The sequence below is a fragment of the Crocodylus porosus genome, unplaced genomic scaffold, assembly GCF_001723895.1.
Source record: "Crocodylus porosus isolate Cpor-Errol unplaced genomic scaffold, CroPor_comp1, whole genome shotgun sequence".
NCBI classification, from domain to species: Eukaryota; Metazoa; Chordata; order Crocodylia; family Crocodylidae; genus Crocodylus; species Crocodylus porosus.
The window spans coordinates 8,527,524-8,547,639 of NW_017728935.1; the positions used below are offsets into that span (position 1 = coordinate 8,527,524).

The window sequence follows — 20,116 nt, forward strand, 5'->3', positions numbered from 1 at the left end:
TCTGCATTCAAGGAAGCCTCCATCTAGGTTGGGGGTCAAGATACACGCCATGTCCTGACTTCCCAGATGCAATATTTTTGCATGCATTGCTCAATATGATGCAGTCTCATGAACCGACGGTTCAGAAATGCTGCGCGGGAGCCTGGAAGGACCCTGCTTTGCAGCGAAAGCCCTGGCCTGTTTTTTTTCCGAAACTGCTCCACTGGATGAGCCGCGGGAATCGTGACCTCCTCCTCATCCATTTTGTAACTGTTGCTGACGCCGGCATGCCTGTATTTGTGTCCCGTCTACTCTGACACACCTTTCTCTGGTTGCCAAGTAACTAATCATATTGCTGAGAGCCAGCATTGTGTATGAACTGCTATGGCGTTCTTATTTCTTCCTCTTCCTCCCCCCACCTCCCACTCCGCCTTTCCTTAATTTAGAGGAGAAATGACAATGCCGCAGTCGAGACCGTCTCTTTGCAGCCGCGTGTCGCTCAGGTGGCCATGCCGGAGACTGCTTGGCAGCGGGCTTCCAGGTACAGAGGTGACGGACCGGGTGCGATGATGACGGGGTTAAGTGTGCACCTCCAAATGATAATTCAGGTTACCATGGTTACATATCGAAACTAGGGCTTCAGGTTAGCTCAGGCCAGTGTCTCATGCAGCGCGATGGCTTGCGTCATTTTACGCACACCTGAGGCAACGGTAACCGGAGCGGTTGCCACCATAAATCCCTGGGTCCCCACCCGGGCCTTGGTTTGTAGGTTAACTTCCTGAAACTCGCTCAGGAGGAATCATTGCGCGCCACAGCCCGAAGAGTGCAACTGGGGTCAGCATAAATGAACCTGCCAAAGGGATAACAGCAGAAAGATCCTGCCTCTGATCCGCTGTTACTTATTGATGTGCCCAAATCTTAATTCCTTATGCAGCCTTTCACGTCTTGTTTTTGGATTTTTTTTCCTCCAAGCTTTGAGGCCCTGAATATTAAGGAGGGAGGCTCCAAATCAAACACGTGCCTGTTTTTTAAGAGCCTGGTCTCCACGTGCTTACATAGTTGTGCATGCACGTGCAGCATGAGGGTACCAAGGCCTGCACGTGTGTGATTGAAGTCTGCAGTGAGCATGACGCCTGGAGAAGTATTAGCCCCGCTGATTTGGCCATAGAGCCTGGTCCCCTGGACTCCTGGAAGCCAGCAGCAAATGACAACGGCGTTACTAACAGCGACTCCTTTGGAGACGTGCGTCTAGTAAACTGTACAAAACCCCCAATAGCTTGCCCAGTTCTTGAGACGCCTCTGTTTGAGAGACTCTCTTGCAACTACCTGTTCCTGGGAAAAATGAGAGAGAAAATCATCACCAGCAAGTTGCAATGACTTGTGTTCATAGATGTCACGGGACAAATGAAATAATGCTCCTACCATTGCCCTGTTGGACATATTTAAAAAGAAAATATGGAGCGATGGTTGTATATTCTTAAATGCAAAGAAACTCCTTTCCTATTTGCAGTTGCTGTTACGCTGTGTAAAAATGATCCTCCTAAATGGGGCAGTATCCCCCTCTTGCACTGCTTTTTTTCCATTAGCAGACAGACACTTTGGATACTGGTTTGGAGGCTGCTGGCCCAATCTATCCAGGGCCTGGATGCTAGCTTTGCAGCAGGACAAAATCTGGTCTGTAGCTCTCTGTTCCCAGAAAAGGGACAGAGAGATGCTGAGTCATGGACAGTTTGATAAAAAGCAGGTTTTCAAAAACAGAAAAATATTTGGCAGGAATACTGGCAGTTCCCCAGCGGTTTAGTTTGCAGCGTGTGGTGTGTGTTTGGGGTGGTGAAGGTGGTTTTCTGAATTTCCTGGGGAAATTCTTCAAAACAGAAGTATTCCTTTTGGGAAAGGAATGGAAAAAAATGCCACGTGACTAAACAACCCATCATCGCTGGCAAAATATAGAAAGGCAAATATTTTGCATAAAATTTGCTGTTGAATTCCTGAAAGCAGAAAAAGATCAACCCAAATTTAAGTGCATTTCTGATCTAGAAAAATGGCCAGATCTTGCAAAAAAAAACCGCCTTGTATTTAATGAAAAATATAATTCTGAGTCTTAGCTTCGGGACTCAGTGTGCCCCTCGTTAGATGTGACATCTGCTTTGACATCTGCATTGAGATCCTCAGGTGAAAGATGCCATCCAAGTACAATGTTTTCAATCTTGGGTTTACCACCTGCCGAATTCCAGGAGCTGCATTTTAGTGACCTGCTTTTGTTTTTAAAAGGCTGGAGGAAGAATTAATTTGGTTCGGGGGCGGGGGGAAAAAAGATGTTGGGGGGATATTTCAAAGCATCTGAATGGAAGGGGCATTTCTCTGTCATCATCTCCCTTAATAAGAAAATCCTTTCGAATCAGCAGGTATAATGACTTTATAGGAGCCCAAGAGGCTCCAGTCTAGATTTGAGGTATCTTGTGTGAAGCCCCGAGCAGCCACATCATCAGAAGAGCGTCCTTGTGTAAAGAATTTACCATCAAAGTTGTAACAGGAGGTGAGAGACCAGGTGGGCACAAGAGACAGAAAACACGTGGCAGCACCGAGTCTGTTCGGAACGGTGGAACACGCAGGGATCAGTGACAATGAAGAGGTCCACGGTGTTGGTATCGCTAGGTGCGTCTGCACACGCAATTCATGCTATTAAGCTTTACTGTGCAGTAGATGAACTTACTGTGCAGTAAGTGCCTGTACGTGTAGGCAGTGATGCTTTACTGCAAAGTTGGTTAGTCTGCCGCGCAGTAAAGCATCTTGTGTAGACACCGCCACTGTGAGGTATCGTTGTGTTGATACTGGAGGAGCTTGAAATCTTTGCCAGATTTGGATCTTTTCAGCAAGAGTACAACAGAAATTGGTTTTGCACAGCTATGGTTCCTTTCCTTTGACTGGCTCCAGGGTGTAGGACGTAAATGTATAAAAGTTACACTTCAGAAGTGGCTCCGAGCTGTTTGGGTCGGGGAATGCCTCTTACTTTGGTCCTACAACATCTACCACAAAGGAGTTCAAACTGCCAGGCTTGTTGGCCCTGCTGCAACATTTGAGATGCCTCCTTCTTCGGTGACTATTTCTAAAATACTTTCAGAGACTTTTTTTTGAAATATCTGTGCAGGGATGAGCAATGCGTAGACAGAGGTGTCAGCTGAAAGCAGCCATAGGGCATTTGCACCTCAGTGAAACGAATGTAAGATAGTGGTAGAGGACTGTCGAAAGCAAGGAAGTATTCTTGGTCTCAAGAGTCCACAAGTTATTTGATGGTGCCATTGAGTTACTGAGCTGTGTTCCTATAGCTGGTTTGTGTCAAGCCTATTGCAGGCCTGAACCCTAGGTAGGCATTACCTCAGGTAAAAAAAAAACAAAACAATGAATGTAGTGATAGTCTGATAATTTTGGGGGTATGAACGAATGCATCAACCAGCTAAATATTTAGACTCTGTTACTTGATGGAAATATTTCAAGGTGGAGGGGAGGGGAGAATATTTGCATAGGCTTACAAAGTTTCTCACAAGATAAATGACCCAGTCGGTTTTGAAAGGCTTGAGTTTAAATATTCATATTTTTGTATATTTTTATAACATAAAAAGTCCTGCATTAAATGATAAATTGGAGTGTTGCACAAACGTTCTCTGGAAATCGATGAGAATGAAAAGGGGTTTACATGAAACTACATTCAAGTCCTATACAATTGAATTGAGGAAGTAATTTTTCTGAACTGTGCTATAATAGAGAATGAGGACTCCACTACAGAAATCTAAAGGTTTTAGGATGGTTCAAAAAGCCTAGAGGAAGATGGTGATTCCCTAAGGACTAACCGACAAAAGACGGTTGTTGTCTGAATCCTTGCTTTCCAGGGGAGTTTATTTTGTACCTTCTTTCATTCCAGAGCTGGTAAAGGGTGAGTTTTAATTGCATCAGGATGCCTTTTGGGGCTAGAAATGCATAACCCAGGGGATCCATGTATCATCAGTTTATTAGCTCAGCCAAAGAACTTTGGGGTTTTTTTGGAATGATGCAATAAAGCTGTCTGCAGAAACCCTTCCTTTCTTCTCCCACAATGGGTGATAATCCCACCCTATCCATTCATAGGCTTTTGTCTAAGCATGTGAAACCAGAAACCCTGAAAAAGCAGAAATGTAGCTGTAATGGGAATTCATCTATTTTTAGTGCATCAGGAAGCCGTCTGGTACCCTGTCCGTGCGCCAGTTGAGATGCTGTTTAAATCTGTCTAACGTGACCTGCTGTGTCTGCAGTGGCATCAAGGAGTCCGGCATTTTTCCTTCTCTGTAAAATATGGGTTTATTAAATAATTGTTTTTTAATTATGTCTTCCATCTTCCTCAATAAGACGGGCATCCCAACTCCTATGGGAATACACAAGGATAGACTGGCTTAAAGCTTGCCTAGACCAGGTTAGCCGTTATCCGATGATGAGCTGATGACTTCACTTGGGTTTGTTGCATAGTCCACGCTTCCTAAAACTGAGCCCAGAAGGGCTGTAGTACTTGAAGGGTCAGCTTTATTGTGTTACCTAATATTAAAGATGCCAAAATTCGCCACGCCCATGAATACAAAAGGCAAGAAGCATGTCACACTCTGAAACATAAGAGATGGCTGTGTGTTAGAGCGATATGCAGCCTGTCGATTACCTTGTTGGCCCTCGAGCCTCAGCACCAAACACGCTCCAGTGCTGTAGGCCGCCTCGTGTGTCGGGGCTATATCTTTCCCCCTTATTTATTTCAGTGACTCATGATGCTGCAAAGCAGCGAGCGCAGAGAACGGCTATTTCCATGCTTCCACTGCAATCCCTGCTACCTCCGACTGTGCTGTCAGGGCACCTCAGCTGTGCGGAGCACCCCCACGGGCTCTATTCTTAGCAGCTAATAGCTGAAATAATTATGGTCGCTTAAGCACCGTTGGCTCCTTAGGTTTGGAAGTTAACAAACCCTCCTGCTCATGGAGGGGGGTGCTTCCTTTCGCTTTCCCCCCCGCGTGGCAGGTGGTTCTGGGTGTTGTACTGCCACACGTGCCAATCTCTGAACAAGGCTCCTTTTTCTAACACCATTGCTATGAACCCTGCAAGATGCGGGGTGGAGTCAGCCAGCGTAGCCGAGCGCGGCTGGACGGGCTTCCAGCCTGGGCGGTGTGTGGTTCCCTTTCGGCCTGCATGTGACTATCGCCTTCTGGCTGGGTAGGAGACATGGATCGCTGCCTGCAGCTGGGTGTTGCTCAGGCTTGCTGGGATACATCGTAGGATGGCTTTTTCTCCAAGGTAGGGCCACGGTTTCACCTCCGGGCTCGTTTCAGGTCCTGCTTTTCTTTTTGTGCAGTGGACCGAGATTGCATACGTGGGTGTGCGGGCACTTTGTGTGCCTGCAGCTGCCCAGCAGGCATGGGCTCATGCCATCGGTTTGGTTATCAGTGAGAAGTGCCCTCCCAACCTCCAAGTGTAAAGTTTCTATAGCCTCTTCACCTGGGAGCCCCAGCCAGTCTCTGTGAAGCAGAGGAATTCAGTCTGCGTGCTTTTGCAGTGTACCTGTGGGAGCGGCGCATGGGAGCGGTCAGTTCTGTGGTTGCGGTTGGTTGTACACGTACAAGTAGGTGCACAGACTCAAGGCCTTCAATAGTCTGGGCAAGTTTCAGCCTTTCTGAATGTTTGCGTATGCATCCGCTCTCCCCGGTGCTAGCCGCAACGGCAAGAGGAGTGCTGTGCACACAGCGGAGAAGAATGTACGTGCCTTGGGGTGGCCATGGCAGAGGAGTGAGTGTTGCTCATGCTTTTGCCCTACCCAAATCCAGGAGGATCTGGAAGGCTTACAGAAGCCAGGTTCCCCGTCATGTCTTGATCAAGGTAGTTTTGGTAAGATGACCTTGCCATGGTTAATCCAGACCCAACTCTGATGAGCTACAGGTAACTTTTTTTCCCTAGGAGAGATTAAGCTACGCCCTGGAACGAAATACAACACGATGTTGACCACTTAAAATGTTTCCTTATAGGCTACATTATGTGCACAAATTAACATTGACTTGTATCTTGGAATAAATAGGGTGTTTCCAGCTTCCTGGTCATCCCCATGTTTCTGTGGTCCTTGATACAGCATCCTAAAACTGTGAGCCTGCGTGTGTGCATGTGTATGTGTGCATGTACACATGTGCATGTGGTATGTATGATAAAATCTAAAAAAGATTTGAAAAGTTAGGTTCCTACTTAAGTTTAAAAAAACCCCCTTTAAATAATTTCCTTTCGATTTCCTTTAAAAGCCACAATGTTCTGGCAGCATCTGTTTCAAGTGAACAAACCTCGTTTTCTTTTCGCTGAGTGAGGGTTTGGTGCACATTAGGGACTGTAACGAAGCAGCAAGTGCCGCCTGAGTGCAAGTCTGGGGGTCAGGAATGCCCGTATTTGAATCCTGGTTCTGCTACTGACTTGTCCTGAGGTCTAGCATGCGTGTCATTGCTCCTCTCTCAGTTCTCCCATCTGAAAACCTGGGTTAATGCCATCCTCAGAAGCTGCCCCTTCAAGGCTTGCTAGTTGCTTTAGAATTGCTAACTCATGTTGCCTCTGTACTTGTAATTGGCATAAGGAATACTGCACAAACCATCGTCCTGGATGGAGACCAAGATCCTCGCAAGGGTTTTAAAAATTGAATGTTTATGTGGATAATGAGAACATCCCAATTTTTAAAACTTTACAGAAATCAGGGTAATCCATCATTGCCCACTGTAGCATGCCTTACGTGGACCTGGCTGAGAATTTTGCTTCCAAACATATTTTGGTCGGAAAATTGCTGGTGACAAGGGGTTGACTTTCATGAGATTTCTGTTGTGCAAACATTTGGGGAGAAGTTGTTCCCAAAGGTTTTGTTTCAAAATCTTCAAAAGGTACACTTCCAGTTTTCCAATCAAAATGATTTTTATTTTGAAAAACCATAACTTTATATTTACAAATGTTATAAAAAAACCCATAAACACTAAAATGAAGCTTTTCAAAATTCTCGTAACAGTATTTTATTTGTCCTGAATTTGGATTGTTTTAGCTAGCTGATTAAAATTTTTGTGATTTTTGTTTTTGATTTTTTTTTTTTACTGTGATTTTGTGATTTTGATGCTTTGGGCTGGGAAACAACGTTTTAAATCTAAAAGGCTTCATGGGATGGAAAACCACTTTGCTGCCTAGCTCAACTCTTGCATCTACCTTTAAACACAGCTGCAGCCAGAAGGAGGATGGACTAGATGGCCCCCTGCTCTGATACACTCAGGCAATGCCTTTAAAATGACACATTTCTAAATAGTATTAATGTTTGGAAAGCACTCTGCATGTTTTACAGCGTGCTGTCGGGAGGGTTGGCTGTAGGCAGATGCAGTCAGTGCTAAGCACTTATATAAGTCGCGTTGTTTTTTTGACCATGCTCTTGATCTTTGTCTGGTTCCCTTTACAACCATCTGTTTCCCAAGATGACATGTTGCAGCGTCATTTATGTGGAGAGTGAGGTCAAGAGGTTATGCAGATTTAACAACTCCACCTCCCCATTTATTCTCCAGCAGGAGCTTGTCTGGCACTCCGCAGGCCTTTGGTTATTTGATCTAGGGCTTTTAGTTAAACATGGACATGCCCTATTTTTTAACAACTGCAGTCTCCTGTGCTCCAGAGGAAGGTGGGGCTGATAGCATTTAAACTGTAACACAAGGCAAGGCTTCACTGGCCAAGATGGAAATCCGGTGCAGTCATCTACAGTGGCCCTGGGCCACATGCTAGCTGACAGGCGGACGAAGGATTTCTCTCCGTCCGTCATGGAGGCTCCTCGAGGTTCTTGCGTCGCCCGCAGCGCTGCTGTCACATGGCGCAGGTACTATCCGAGGACCGTGAGAGCTGGCGCGTGAGATACAGAGTTATGAAAAAGTCAACGGCTGGTGAGACCGTGCGGCCCGAGGGGGAAAAAAAATGAGAGGAGAGCGGCAGGGTGAGAGACGAAGATGCAACAAACTTTTGTGATTGATTAGCATATAAACAGTGCAATCCTATGCTCGCCATGCGTAGTCACGGATGAATTACTTCACAGACATCTCCCACGGGGCCTATGGGGAGCCCGGCAGCCGGTAACGGCTGGGTAGGTGGTTAGTAGGGATTCCTGGCTTCTGTTTTGTTTGCTGACTTGTATACACAAAAACACCCCCCCGTCCTCCCTGGAAACCGGGGGGAAATGAAAGTAGCCAGTAATGTGGATGCTAACGTGCAAAATGGTGAAACCTAGCCTCCGGCCTCTCATCAGCCCTTCACGCTGCTGCTGATGGGCCCAGCCGCATGCTGCTCCTTGCTTTCAACCGTGCAGCCCTGGGTTATTTGATGGGGTAATGGCTTTCCTGAGCCTCTGCTTCAAGTAACTATTATGCCACGATCATGTCTTCTAGCCAGCTCGGTTCAGCTAGCTAAGGCCTGTTGCTTTGAGAATAAAGGTTGTGGGTTCGGTCCTTGCTGCAGCTGTGTCTATGGGCACCCCCATTTCCGTGTCACCCCTTCATGGAGCATTGCCCCTTTTGGTCGGTATAAAGATCTGGATGCTCTGCTTTCCTTTGCATCAGGCACTGCATGTTTTCTGCTCTGCTTTCTGTTGGGCTTGGACAGGCCATTCTCCTTCCCCCAAGCTAGCTCTTCTGCCCAGACAAACAGACTCGGTGACTTGCATTTTTTTTTTGCAGAGTTTTATTTGAGAAGTTGGGAGCTTGTGATTGATCTTGCTCACGTCTATGTGTGTAACAGGTGTCACTTTCAGTGTAGTACAGGGAAATCCCAAAATAGCTTAGGCTCTGCGAAGGGAAAAGAAAGATCAGTTATTTCAGCTTCGGCTGCGCTGAAAAACTCAAGAGCCCCCAGCCGACAGCAAAATCCAGAATTAAAATGGCAAGTGTGCGCCTTGTGTTGTGGTCTCCCTTACGGCTTTCTTTCCCGTGCAGACTTTCTCTCGTGGCGACACAAACTGACGTATAAATTCTTATACGCCTGGTGGTTTTTTGCTGGCGTCTTCCCCCAGCTTTGCTCCTCCCCTAGGTTTCCCATTCTCTGGGATGAATAATTTGATACCTTCCCTTGCCTAGCAGTGAAGTTGGGTATGTCACACTGAGGTGAACTGGGGGAGCTGTTCCCCCCTGGAACATTTTGCTTGGGTAATGCAGGCTCATGCGCGCACGCTATGTGGAAACATTTACCTGTTTGTAAGACTTCCTGGCCTGAAATGAATATTATCAGTGAACCAAGCAATGCTATTCTGAGTCTCAAAATCCCCCGGCTGGGCAGAAGCTGTATCTTCTCCGTGTAGCTTAACATCTGGATGGATGGGGTAGGGGGGGAGCCTATTGCTTTCCGGTGTTTACAGCAACCTGCTTCGCACAGGGTGTCACTCTCGGCCTGCTCGGGAGTGCGTTGCCTTGCGCGGGGAGTTGCATTGCCTCCAGGCCAATGCAAACGGATCCTGCAGCCGTGGCAGGAGAGGATCCGGCTTTCAGATCGAGAGGGCCGAGGGTTGATTGCCATTGATGAGCTGTCTGGGGTGTCGTGTTACATCTCCGGTTTGCAAATGCTCACAGCTGGCCTTAGCGTGGCTTGTGTGAGGCCCAATTGTGCTTCAAGTTGAGCACGTCCATGAGCCGTGGCAGGCTCCGGGCCTGCGCACGCGACTTCCCGAAAATCCAGCACGTTGCTGAAAGAGTTAACACGATGCATTAACGTCCTGTTGGCACGTATGTTCTTCTTTTTCTTTCAGACGATTTGCCTTGCTTTTAAAAACAAAAAACCACCACAAAGTCGGCCGTGGTTTCAGCTGCACTTGCTCAAGATTTGTACTGCTGACGACCGACCCTAAAGGAGCGAACCGAGCCGGCGTGAGTAAGCAGCAGAGGGAACGATGCACGCGTGCGAGGCTGGGAAGCGGAGCCGAGACACCGAGGTGAGGAGCAGCGCGAAGGGAGCGCAAGGTGCAGAGTCCAGCAGTGACTTCCCTTCTCAGCCTGGCACTGTGGGCACCGACTCTCTTCTAGAAGAGCTGCAATTGCGCTGCTATAACACAAGGAGCAGCCTGGAGAATTTTGAGCTGCGTCACAGAGCTCGGAGAGAGAGAGAGCAAGCTCCGTCGATAGGTCTACTAGCAACAGCCCTGCTGCAGCAAGAGAAGAGAGAGAGAGACAGCAAAAGAGAGAGAGGGATCCAGAAACAGAAGTCATAACCCCATCAGGGGCCGGGGCTCCTGGCACCGTCCGGCGACGTTTTTAAAGAATATATTCGGTCGGAGTCGGTACCGGAGGGGTTCGCCCATTGACGATGCTGGAGACACGACGCGCTTAATCCCGCGGGGAGGGAGGGTGGGCAGACGCGAGAAGGGTTAACGGGAGGAAAATTCTGGAACGTTCTCTTCTGCGGTGCTGCACAGCGAGCGAGCAGAGGGCTGAGGACTGCGCAGATGTTGAAGGGGCAGAGCTCCTCGGCTCGGGGTCCATCTTCCCCACGTACGTACCTTTTGATCAGGATGGGGCTCACGCCGTGCCGGATTGCTCTTTATTGACTTATTTATTTGCAGGTCCCCCCCCTTCCCTCCCCCCTTTGGAGGCTGCCTAAGTTTAAAACCTGGCGTGGGCTGCATGAATATTTTGGCTGGATGTCACTGCTCGGTTCTGCTTCAGAGCTGTTTCTCAATGGGACTACTGCACAGGTTGTACTAATGTCGCTCTTGCCGGCTTGGCTGCGATGCAGAGGAGGGTCGCGGTCGTGGTCGTGGGGGGCGAGGTGACGACTTCGCAGAGGCTGCTGTGCAGCGCGTGGGTATTTATTTGGGGGGGGAGAGTGGATTAGATTTTATTTTTTCGTTTCCTCCCCCCCTCTCGATTCAAGGCTGGCGTGTGGCGCCGGGCACTCCCCGGCGCCCCGCGTTTCAGAGCTCGGAGGGCTGTCGCTGCGTAGTTCGGAAAGTGGGAAATGGTGACGCAGTGATCATTGTCGCCCAGTTTGCAAAAGCCTCGGGGGCGGGGGGGAGGGACAGGTATGCGGTGCCTTTCGGAGGCTTGCAGACCAGCTGAGAGGGGTTAAGGATGAGTTGAGAAGGGAAGGTAGCGTGGAGGGATTAAATGTCATCATTTTGGCGTTGGGAAGTTGTTTACCTTGCTCTCTCCGTGTCTCCATGTTGGCAGCCTTCCAGCTCACATGTGATAGTCTTCCCTGTACTGCTGCATCATTAACTAAGTGGCTGAGCTTGCACACCATTGGCTGGGGTGGGCTCTGAGTCTAAACACTGGATCCTATTGGAGGAGAGGGTGATGGCAGGTGAAAACCTCTCCAGGATTGGCCGAGGGCAGGGTGTCAAATCTAAATGTCGATTTCACTCGCTTCAAAGTGCTGGGAACTGCTCTGTGACTACGGGCTCAGCTGGGTTTTCGTTCTGGCTTTTTTTTTTTTAAAGCCAGGCGTTTGAAAAGCTCTCTGTCACTTGGCCGAAAGCAAAAGAGAAACGCAGCACGTTCCCCGGCGCGGCCTGCGCGGGTCGTTGTGGGCGCAGATAAATCACCCGGCGTTTGAATGGCATCGGTGACAGGTGAGTTTCCTTCTGTTGCAAAACAAGCCGCAAGGACGCGTCAGCGTTGCAGCCCGCAGGGAAGGGGAAAGTCGTGTATTTGTGAGTGTCTCTTCCTTATAAGGGTATTCGGTCTCGTTGCTGAGCGCCGGTACCCTTGCGGGAGGGAGGATTTGCTAGCCTGCCCAAGTGTCCCGGGCGGAGTGACTTGCGATGTATAAATACAGAGCGGGAATACGAGGGCGACTGCGGCCTCAGCTCTGCTGTAGACTGCGCCAGAATAAAACCGCAGGGAAGCGCGCAAGGGCTGAATATGGCCTTTGGCGATGATTTATTTAAAAAATAAATACAATTAGAGAGTGGGGTTGGAGGGAGGAGTGCAGGACATGGGGCTGGGGAGGACAAACAGCCCCGATCCAGCAAGGCCTGGAGATGGAGGATGAGCATGAGTCCAAACCAGACAGGAGGCCATTTTTTTTACCCGTTTCTGATGCCGTTTCCCTGCCCTCCTTCTTCCCAGAGTGCTCCGCGGGGAGAGGTTGGGTCCGCCCAGGTGTTTGGCAGATGCTGCTCAGCTCCCCGGCTCGAGAGGTCCCCGGATCCTGCAAGGAGCTTTCTGCCCTGAGCCTCCAGTCACGTAGAGGCTCCAGCGAGTTCAAGGATAAGGGGGCGGACGCCGTTCAGGTATTACTCATTTGCCGGGAGCTCGAGAGTCAAGTACGGTCATTTAGCAACAACCGTCCTGGTTATAACCAGAGCGAACGTGGTGCGTTCTCGGCCTGGATCGCTTTCGATGGCCGCTTGTCTCCAAAAAGCGTATCCCGTATCCCCGCAGGCACCCACTGCCAAAGACCCGATTTCATCAGGCCGGGTAGGGCTGCTCGAAGCCCTGGGGCAGGAAAGCAGAAGGGAGGAAGCCATTTCCAAAAGGGAGAGCCAAGGGTGGTATCTCCAGCGGGGTAAAAAGCGCCTCCTTTTCCCTCCTTCCGTCCTCACACCGTTCCCCGCCTCCCGCCCTCCACGGCGCATCGAGCATCCCCCTTGCAGGTGTCCCCGACCCTCCTGCGTCACTCGGCCCTCGCCCGTGGAGCTGACTCCCGCTGAGCTTCTGCGCTTCCTGCTGGGCGAGATCCGCAGAGAAGGAGGAACAGCAGCCGCAGCGGCAGTCCCTGCAGCGAGGCCGATGGGCGTACACGCACGTCTGCCGGCAGTGCTGCAGAGCTGCGCTTCCACGCTGATACGCCAGCAGCGGAGAGACCCACGCGCGGGCAGCGGCCGGACCGAGAGCCGACGCTCAGTTGCTCGGGAGCGCGGTGAGTTGCATCTCTTCTGTTGAACGCGGTCCGTCCAGGTGCCCCTTGCCTTCGCCCCCTCTCGCCGGCGGGGCGGGGGGCTCTTGCCAGGCGTTCAGGGCTTCCTGCGGCAGAGGGGATTCGTGGAAGGAGGTGGGGCTGGCAAACCATCAGTGCAGAGAAGAGCAGGTGTCCTTTCAAAGCCCCGAGCAGACACAGGTTGGCATGCTCACGTTGGGTTCCTTGTCGCCTGCCGGCCCCGGAGGGGTTTGCGTCAGTGACCGAGTTCTTTTTTTGGCTGATTTTAACCTCGAATGGTAGCTACGTTCTTCAGCCCTCCCCGGGTGGGAATTCAGTTGTTTGTGAGAAAGAAATCCCAGGGACTTGATGGCGTGCTAGAGACGCGGTGCTTTGCTGCAGGGGCGACGGGGGAGACGGACTTGTTGGGTTCCTGTGTGAGCAGGAGCTCATACTAGTGTGCTAGGGGCACAAGCAACCGATTCACGTGGCCCGGTGGCTAAGATGCTGACCACGAGCTGGGAGGTCTGGGTTTGATTCCTTACTCTGCTGCTTGGTTACTTGGCTTCGTCTTTCGATGGCTCAGCTTCCTCCTCTGTAAAGAGGGTCTTCTTGTACATAGCTGCCTTAGTGAGGCACTAGGAGGCTTATTCATCGCTGGGTTGAGTACTTGAGGCACAACCCACGCAGATTTCCTGAGGTGATTTAACTGTGCAAGGACCATGCATGCGAGGAAAAGCAAGTGCGGTCTTTGCACCAGCCGGCGGTACGTGCTTGAGAGCATTACCTTGGTTTTATTCCTTTGCACCGGAGTGGGGCTGTCTGAGCAGAGGCAGCCATGATCTCTCGCTGCGCCCGCTCTGCCAACATCGGCCGTGTTACATCTGTGACGCAGTCCGTTTTGTTGGAGGCTGTTGCCTGGGCTTTGTGGAGCGGGATGGTGAGGGCAGGGGCTGGAATGACGCGCGCTCGACGTCGGTGCTGGGGTTTGCATCCGTGAGCGAAGCAGCAGGGGCATCGGCACCTGTCCGGTTCGCCGACCGAGAGCAGAGCAGGGATTCAGACGAACACGACAGCACCCCTAGCCATTTTGTTGCTTGCCGAGGAGAGTGTGAGCCTGCAGCGCTGCTGCTGCTCTTCATTTCCATGTCATGTAAATACAGTGCTCTGTGGCAGGAGTGTGGCCGATGCTGTGAGGAGGTTACAGGCTTTGAGCAAATGCTTCTCTTTTCTCACTGGGGAAAATCCATTGTTACCGTCAACTCCTCGACAGTTTGTTTCCTCTTCCCCCCCCGCACCAGAAACGGCCTCAAAGCCCATCCAGGGAAGCCAGCCCCTGCCCTGCAACTGTTTTAACCTTGCGTGAGATGTTTTTGTGTCTGGTGTGGTTGGGGATTGCCAGTCTTCGGTCCCCACGATGGGGGCGCGTGCCGCAGCAGCCAAGCATCTGCTCCAGCGGGTGCCTGTGGATGGAGACGCATGCAAAATGCATCTCATCACAGCATTCGTGCACAAAATGGCCGTCGCGCATTGCCGAGACGCCCTTGTTGCGTGTTCAAGGGTGCCCGTCCTCCCCCCGCCCCCCGCGTATTTTGCGGGATGGGATAATTGTGTTGCCTCGTGAGAGATTTTTCCTGGCATTGCGGTTGGATTTATGCGATGCGTGCAGCGGGCTCGCACCTTGGGCTGGCCCTGCCTGTCTGTGGCAGGGAGGGATCCTTCTTGGCGGGCCCAATGTCAGGCTGCCTCCTGCAAGGTCGTTCGCCCGCCCCGCCGTTACCCGGCGTCAGGTTCTCGAACTCTCGGTCCCGGTTTCCCCGGCACGGCCGGCGTCCGGGCCGCGAGCTGCGTGGTGCGGACGCCCTCTGCTTTTGCAATGGGCCAACTCCAGCTTTGGGGTCTCAATGCCGATCAAATCTCTCGTCTCCAAAAATCCAGACCTGAGTTTTGGGGCACGAGCTGCTTTCGGGAGCAGGAAGCCACCCATTTTTTGGACTGTTCTCAGATGCAGGCATGGCAGTGTTGGAGTGAGGGGGAAGGAGAAGGGAACCAAATCCATCTCTGTGTTGGGTGACCCTTGTCTGTTCTTAGTGCCGGTCCTCCCTGCTCGGCCGCCTTCTTATCCCCTGAGTTGGGCTGCCAGATGGAGGCGAGTGCTGAATCTGCTCCGAGCTTTTCTTTGCCCGTCTCTCGCCTGTTTTCAAGGAGCTCTGGTCCTTGTCAATCTAATGTGCACTCTCATTTTCACATAATTTTTCCAGGGAAAGGAACCTGCCTGCTAATCCTGATGGCAGTGCTGACTCTTCACCCGCGGGGAGGCATATGTGGTAGCTTGTCTGCTAAACACCAAGCCAACGCAGCATGAATCAGACCATAAGTTTTCCATAGAGGAGACACTGTTTCCTAGTTAAACCCAGGCCTTCTTTCCCCTGCACCACCAGTGGGGCACACGGTCCTCCCTGGCTGTGTATGGGCTGCTGAACCGTGTTTGCTCCAGAGCTGCGACCGAGCCAGGGGCACATGATGGCATTTGGAGAGGGAGAGAGCAGGGCATCGCAGGCTCAGGCAAAACACGCAGAAGTCCTGGTATCCTGATGGACCGCCTTCTTGCAGCCTGTCCATTTATACAGCTTCAGGTCTAGCTCCCAAACGGCCATGATGGTTTGAGTGAAGGACAAGAAGATGCTGTGGTCCCAGGACTACTTAGTGACCACACGGCCCAGTGTCTGGGACACGTGAGTTAGCCCCTTCAGACTAACAGTTGAAGGAGCTGGTGAAAAAGCAGAAGGGAAAACCTTTGGAGATCTACTGAAACACAGACAGCTCATTGTCCTGCGGCATGCGTCAAGGGCAGCTTATGTTACAGGAAGCCTCTTGCGGGCATTACAGTGTCTGCCTTCTAGAGCCCTTCTGTGTCAAGCCACTCGCTGGGAACAGCCCGTCATCCCTTTAAGGACACGGGGGGTCCCGACTTCCCTTGGGCAATGTCTAGAGAATAGCAGCGGGGGCAGCGGGAATTTTTTGGGTCCTGCAGTGGCAGAAGGAGTCGTGGCAGCGAACGTGTTAGAACAGCTTGCCAGCCCGGCATTCAGCGTTCGTTGTAGGAGGGCACGTTTTCAAAAAAGCTTGCAAATGCAAAAGGCTTGTTAGGCTTCGTCCAGTTCGGCAGAGGGCGGTTCGTTACAGTCTGTTCCCCAGCGTGTTGTCCAGACTAGTTTTATATGGCTGAAGTACGACGAGTCTTTTATCACCTTTCTTGGGAAGCTGTTTCACAGTCTACTAGAGCCAAATGGTGAGCGCTTCTCCTTAACAGCCAAAACGTCCCTTGGCTTAACTTCATCTCATCCCTGCTAGTTACAGCACCTTGCGTTGCCTTAAAGAAACCCTCTTTTCCTGCTGTCTGTGTCATTCGGAGGACTTGCTTTTCCACCTCAGGGCTCTCAAGTGTAGCGCTAAAGCGTAGGGCAAACTGCGCAGCAGCACGATCATCCTGATGAGTCACGGCAACATCAGAAAATGGCGCCCCAATAATTAGCACTTCTCATAAGGCTGTTGTGTTAACGCTGCTTCCTCAAGTTCTGCCTGGCTTTGGGGCAGGCAGTTCAGAGTCAAAAAGGTGGGGTGATTTTTGCACTGAGTATAATTTACCACACGTAGTGCGGTGGAGTATGCTCAAATTGGCTCGGTTTGCAGGGGTATCACGTATTCTTGCAGGGCCGGTAGGAAGGCTTGCGACGAGCTATATGACCGGTCGTTATTTCATTACCTTGTCCCGTCCAATAATAAGCATAATGGCACATGTTAATGCCCGTTGCGTATCCTGTGTGTGAGGGCTGGCAGAGCCGTAGGAGGCTGCAGGAGGATGAGCCGCAGGGGTCTGCGGCATGAGCACTTCTTCCAGATTGCCGCAGAAGCCGGGAAGAGCAGGGGCAAGTAGATCTACAACTACATGGCTTCCCCAAACTACCCCCATGGCATTCCCAAACTGCCCCTGCGATAGCCACGTCAACCTCACTGCCAGTCTGCGGTCTGGGAGGGCATAACTCTGCCTGACGCCAAGACCTACGTTCCCAGCCTGGCAGAGGTTTTTTTTTTTTGGTAAGAGGAGAGGGCTTTGCAAGCTCGATGCTCCATGAAACTGCGCCTGAATGCGGCACGGATCATTTCCAAGCTGCTTTCCTGCTTGGAACGGCCTTTGTTTAGCAACCACCGGTGTGAACAGGAATCACTGGCCATAATATTAAATCACTGGGTGCAGCAAGAGTTAATCCCATAGCAGGTTTCCATGTGGCAATAGCGTGGAAGGCAAATCGCCATAAAGGGTGACTCTTACATTTGTTCAGCAGCTGGTTTTCAAATACCTCCGCCATTTCAACATAGCCACTCGGCCCCGCATCCCCAGAAGAATACCTGGCGTGATTCACTTGCCTAGGAACTGATTCTCCCCAGGGTTTAAAGTACTATTTAAAGTCCTAGCCTCTTTTTTCCCCCCAGTGCAGTGCGCAGTCAGGCCAAACCCTTGTTTGCTACTCAGTTTAAAAAATATGCAGCTTGTTGATCCTTCTGCTCTGTTAAATGTTTCCAAGGTAAATATGTGTGGGTGTGCTGGCATCTTGGAGACTAACTTTGCATTCTAATAGGAGCTAAAATTGGTGGCTGATTTGGAAAAGGAAAGCCGGTTGTCCAGTTAGGATGAAACAGGACGAACGTGTTGGAGAGGAGGCCCCACGACCAGTGTTCTGGCTATCTTTTTACTTCTGTGCATAACGCTTGGAGGACCAGAACCTGTTGTTTCATGGCATCAGGTGCAAGACATGGGCTCAAAGCCATCTCTGGGCTGTGATCTTTGAGGCTGGTGTGCTGGAGTTTTTATTCGGTACCTAAGGAAGCAAAATTCCTGTTGCAATCCTTCTTGGTGCCAGATGGGAAGACGGCATTGTCACAGCCTGGCCCTGTCCCGGGCCGAAGCGGTGCTGGCGTCTGGGGAGCAGGGTCACTTTTTTAAAATTCTGTGCAACAGGTATCGTGTTGGTTCGTGTGTCTCTCGCTGCTGGGCCTAGCTTAGCTGGAGAAGGCTGTTCCTTCGGAGGGGTGGCCTGGTTTAGCATCGGGGCGGAGGAGAAGGCTGCCTGTTTGGATGCACAAGCCTCTCCCCCACCAGCACTCGGGGAGAGAGCATCGTGTCAAGTGGCTGCAATGACCCGCGTGCCTCAGGTCGCGGAGCTTGTTGCACACTTCATAAGTTCACCCCGCTCTATTCCCTGTAAAGTTCCCCACTTGTAACGCCACGTCTTTAGGGCCTGCCCCTGGCCCTACCACAAACCCTGGGTGTCATTCACAGGTCTTCTGTGGGCAGCTTCCCAACCTACCATATTTCCTCATGTCAGGGCTGGGAAAATTAGGCTTTGATCCTCGATTCGCTCTGCGCCGGCACATGGAGCGGGGCAAAGGGGAAAGGCTTGATGGGGCCTGTGTGTCCTCCGGTGCATGTCCCAGCAGCTTCAGGACCACTTTAGCATCAGCCCTGGCAAAAAGAGACTGGCTAAAACACGTGGTTTTCACCAGCCTCCCACCAGCAGCCTTTACAGAGCCAGTCTAGAGCACTTACAAAAGTGAGGAATTCCCCCTAAGCTGGGGGAGAGTCACAGGGGGCAGTCCCTGCCCGCTGTCAGGCCCCCCTACACTGTCCGAGTAACGTGGAGCAGCCGTGAGGATACGAATCACTTGGAGGCAAAGCATTTGCTGATACTAGAGATAGCGGAAAATCCCAACAAGCCTTGTGGAAATTCCACAGCTCTCCCGTTTTCCATTGGAAACTGGTCACAAAAATGTCCCAGGTGATCCCACCAGCGGTGGTAATTTTCCAGAGAGGGGTGTATGTGTGTGTGCATCCGTGCCTGCATTATAACATCTAGGTCTGCGTTGCCACTGTACTGGGTGATGGGGCGCACGCGCACACAACTTTTAGGGTGAGTTCTACCATGTGTCGTTTTTCGCTTCCTGGTGTGGCATCATGAACTGGTCTAAGTTTTTTAACTTGTTGTCAAAATTTCCCCCTCTCAGGATTACCTGCCTGCCCAAGCAAGCCGTAGGCTTTGAAGGAATCGCCACTGCTACCGATGTATCGGGAAGGTGAAGCTAGCAGTTGCCAGCCATGGCGGAAAGCTACTGGTGGGAAGGGAGGCTCGGCAAGGCACAGGAATACTTATCCGCCTCTGACTGTGAGTAGCATCTATGTTTTAATTCTACTTGAAGCTGTAGACTGCAAATTCTGACCGACACAGCACAGAATGAGTGATTGCATAAATTCAATTGCAAGTCTAAAAACAAATGCGCCATTTTAATTTTCTGCTGCCTCGTTATATTTTTGTAAATGTTAGTCCACTTCGACGTGTCTGCAACCTTCCCCCTCCTCTCCCCTTTTCTTCTATAACTATGAAGCTGAGTACAGTCTTAATTAGTACATTAACCGACCGAAGTCGCTGTTTTATGAAGTCATTTTGGCTCTGTTCCTTCTCTGTAGCTGTTGCGTGGCTGCTGTCAGAACTGAGAGCATGAACAGTACAAGGCTGATTAAAGTGCCCCCTAATCTTCTTTTGTGTGCACGCATGCAGCTTCTGTTTTGTTAAAAGGCTTTAGCCAACATTTAATTTAGCAGTTTCCCGCTCATATTTCAGATGCAGAATTCAATGAAGTAACAAAAGGGACCCAGCAAAGCTATGTCTATGTCACCTGAGAACATGACAGTTCTTGACGGTAACTCATTCTCAGGGAGAGAGCCTCGGCTTTTGATGTGAGCCTTGTAGTGGGGAAAAGTGGGCAAATGTTTGCAGAGACTAAACTGCATGAACTTTAAATTAGAATGTAGTTTCAAGTCAGCATGCAAATCTTGGTTATAATTCCTCCTCTACTTCCCTGTTTCTCCTGTTTGAACAGGATTGCCCTGATACCATCTCTTTTTTCTTTCTTCACTGGCTTCTCTTCCCCTCATGTTTCTGGATGCAGTTAAAGGACAGAAAGCAGGGAAAAACCCCAAGAACGTTCACAATTGTGAGAAGTAAGAGGGGCCAGAGGTAAAACAACATCACATTTGTGTCCAGTTCCTGGAAAGCTTTGGCGCCCAGGTCTGTGCCTTGAACGATTATTAAAAATACGTGTGCAACGGGGAGCGTGAATCACCACCTTGTAGTGGTGCAAGTGACTGCAAGTGTTGCAGGGCAAAGTAAACCACACACACACA

The 20,116-nt window shown here is 50.6% G+C and overlaps 1 long non-coding RNA gene across 1 annotated transcript; it reads right to left on the reverse strand.

Moving 5' to 3' along the window:
* Positions 1-7,106: 7,106 nt before the first annotated feature.
* Positions 7,107-11,957, reverse strand: LOC109317908. The gene is made up of 2 exons (XR_002103143.1): positions 11,157-11,957; positions 7,107-8,816 (listed from the first exon to the last, which is right to left on the reverse strand). It is a non-coding gene; the product is annotated as an uncharacterized LOC109317908 (long non-coding RNA).
* Between the last annotated feature and the right edge of the window lie 8,159 nt (positions 11,958-20,116).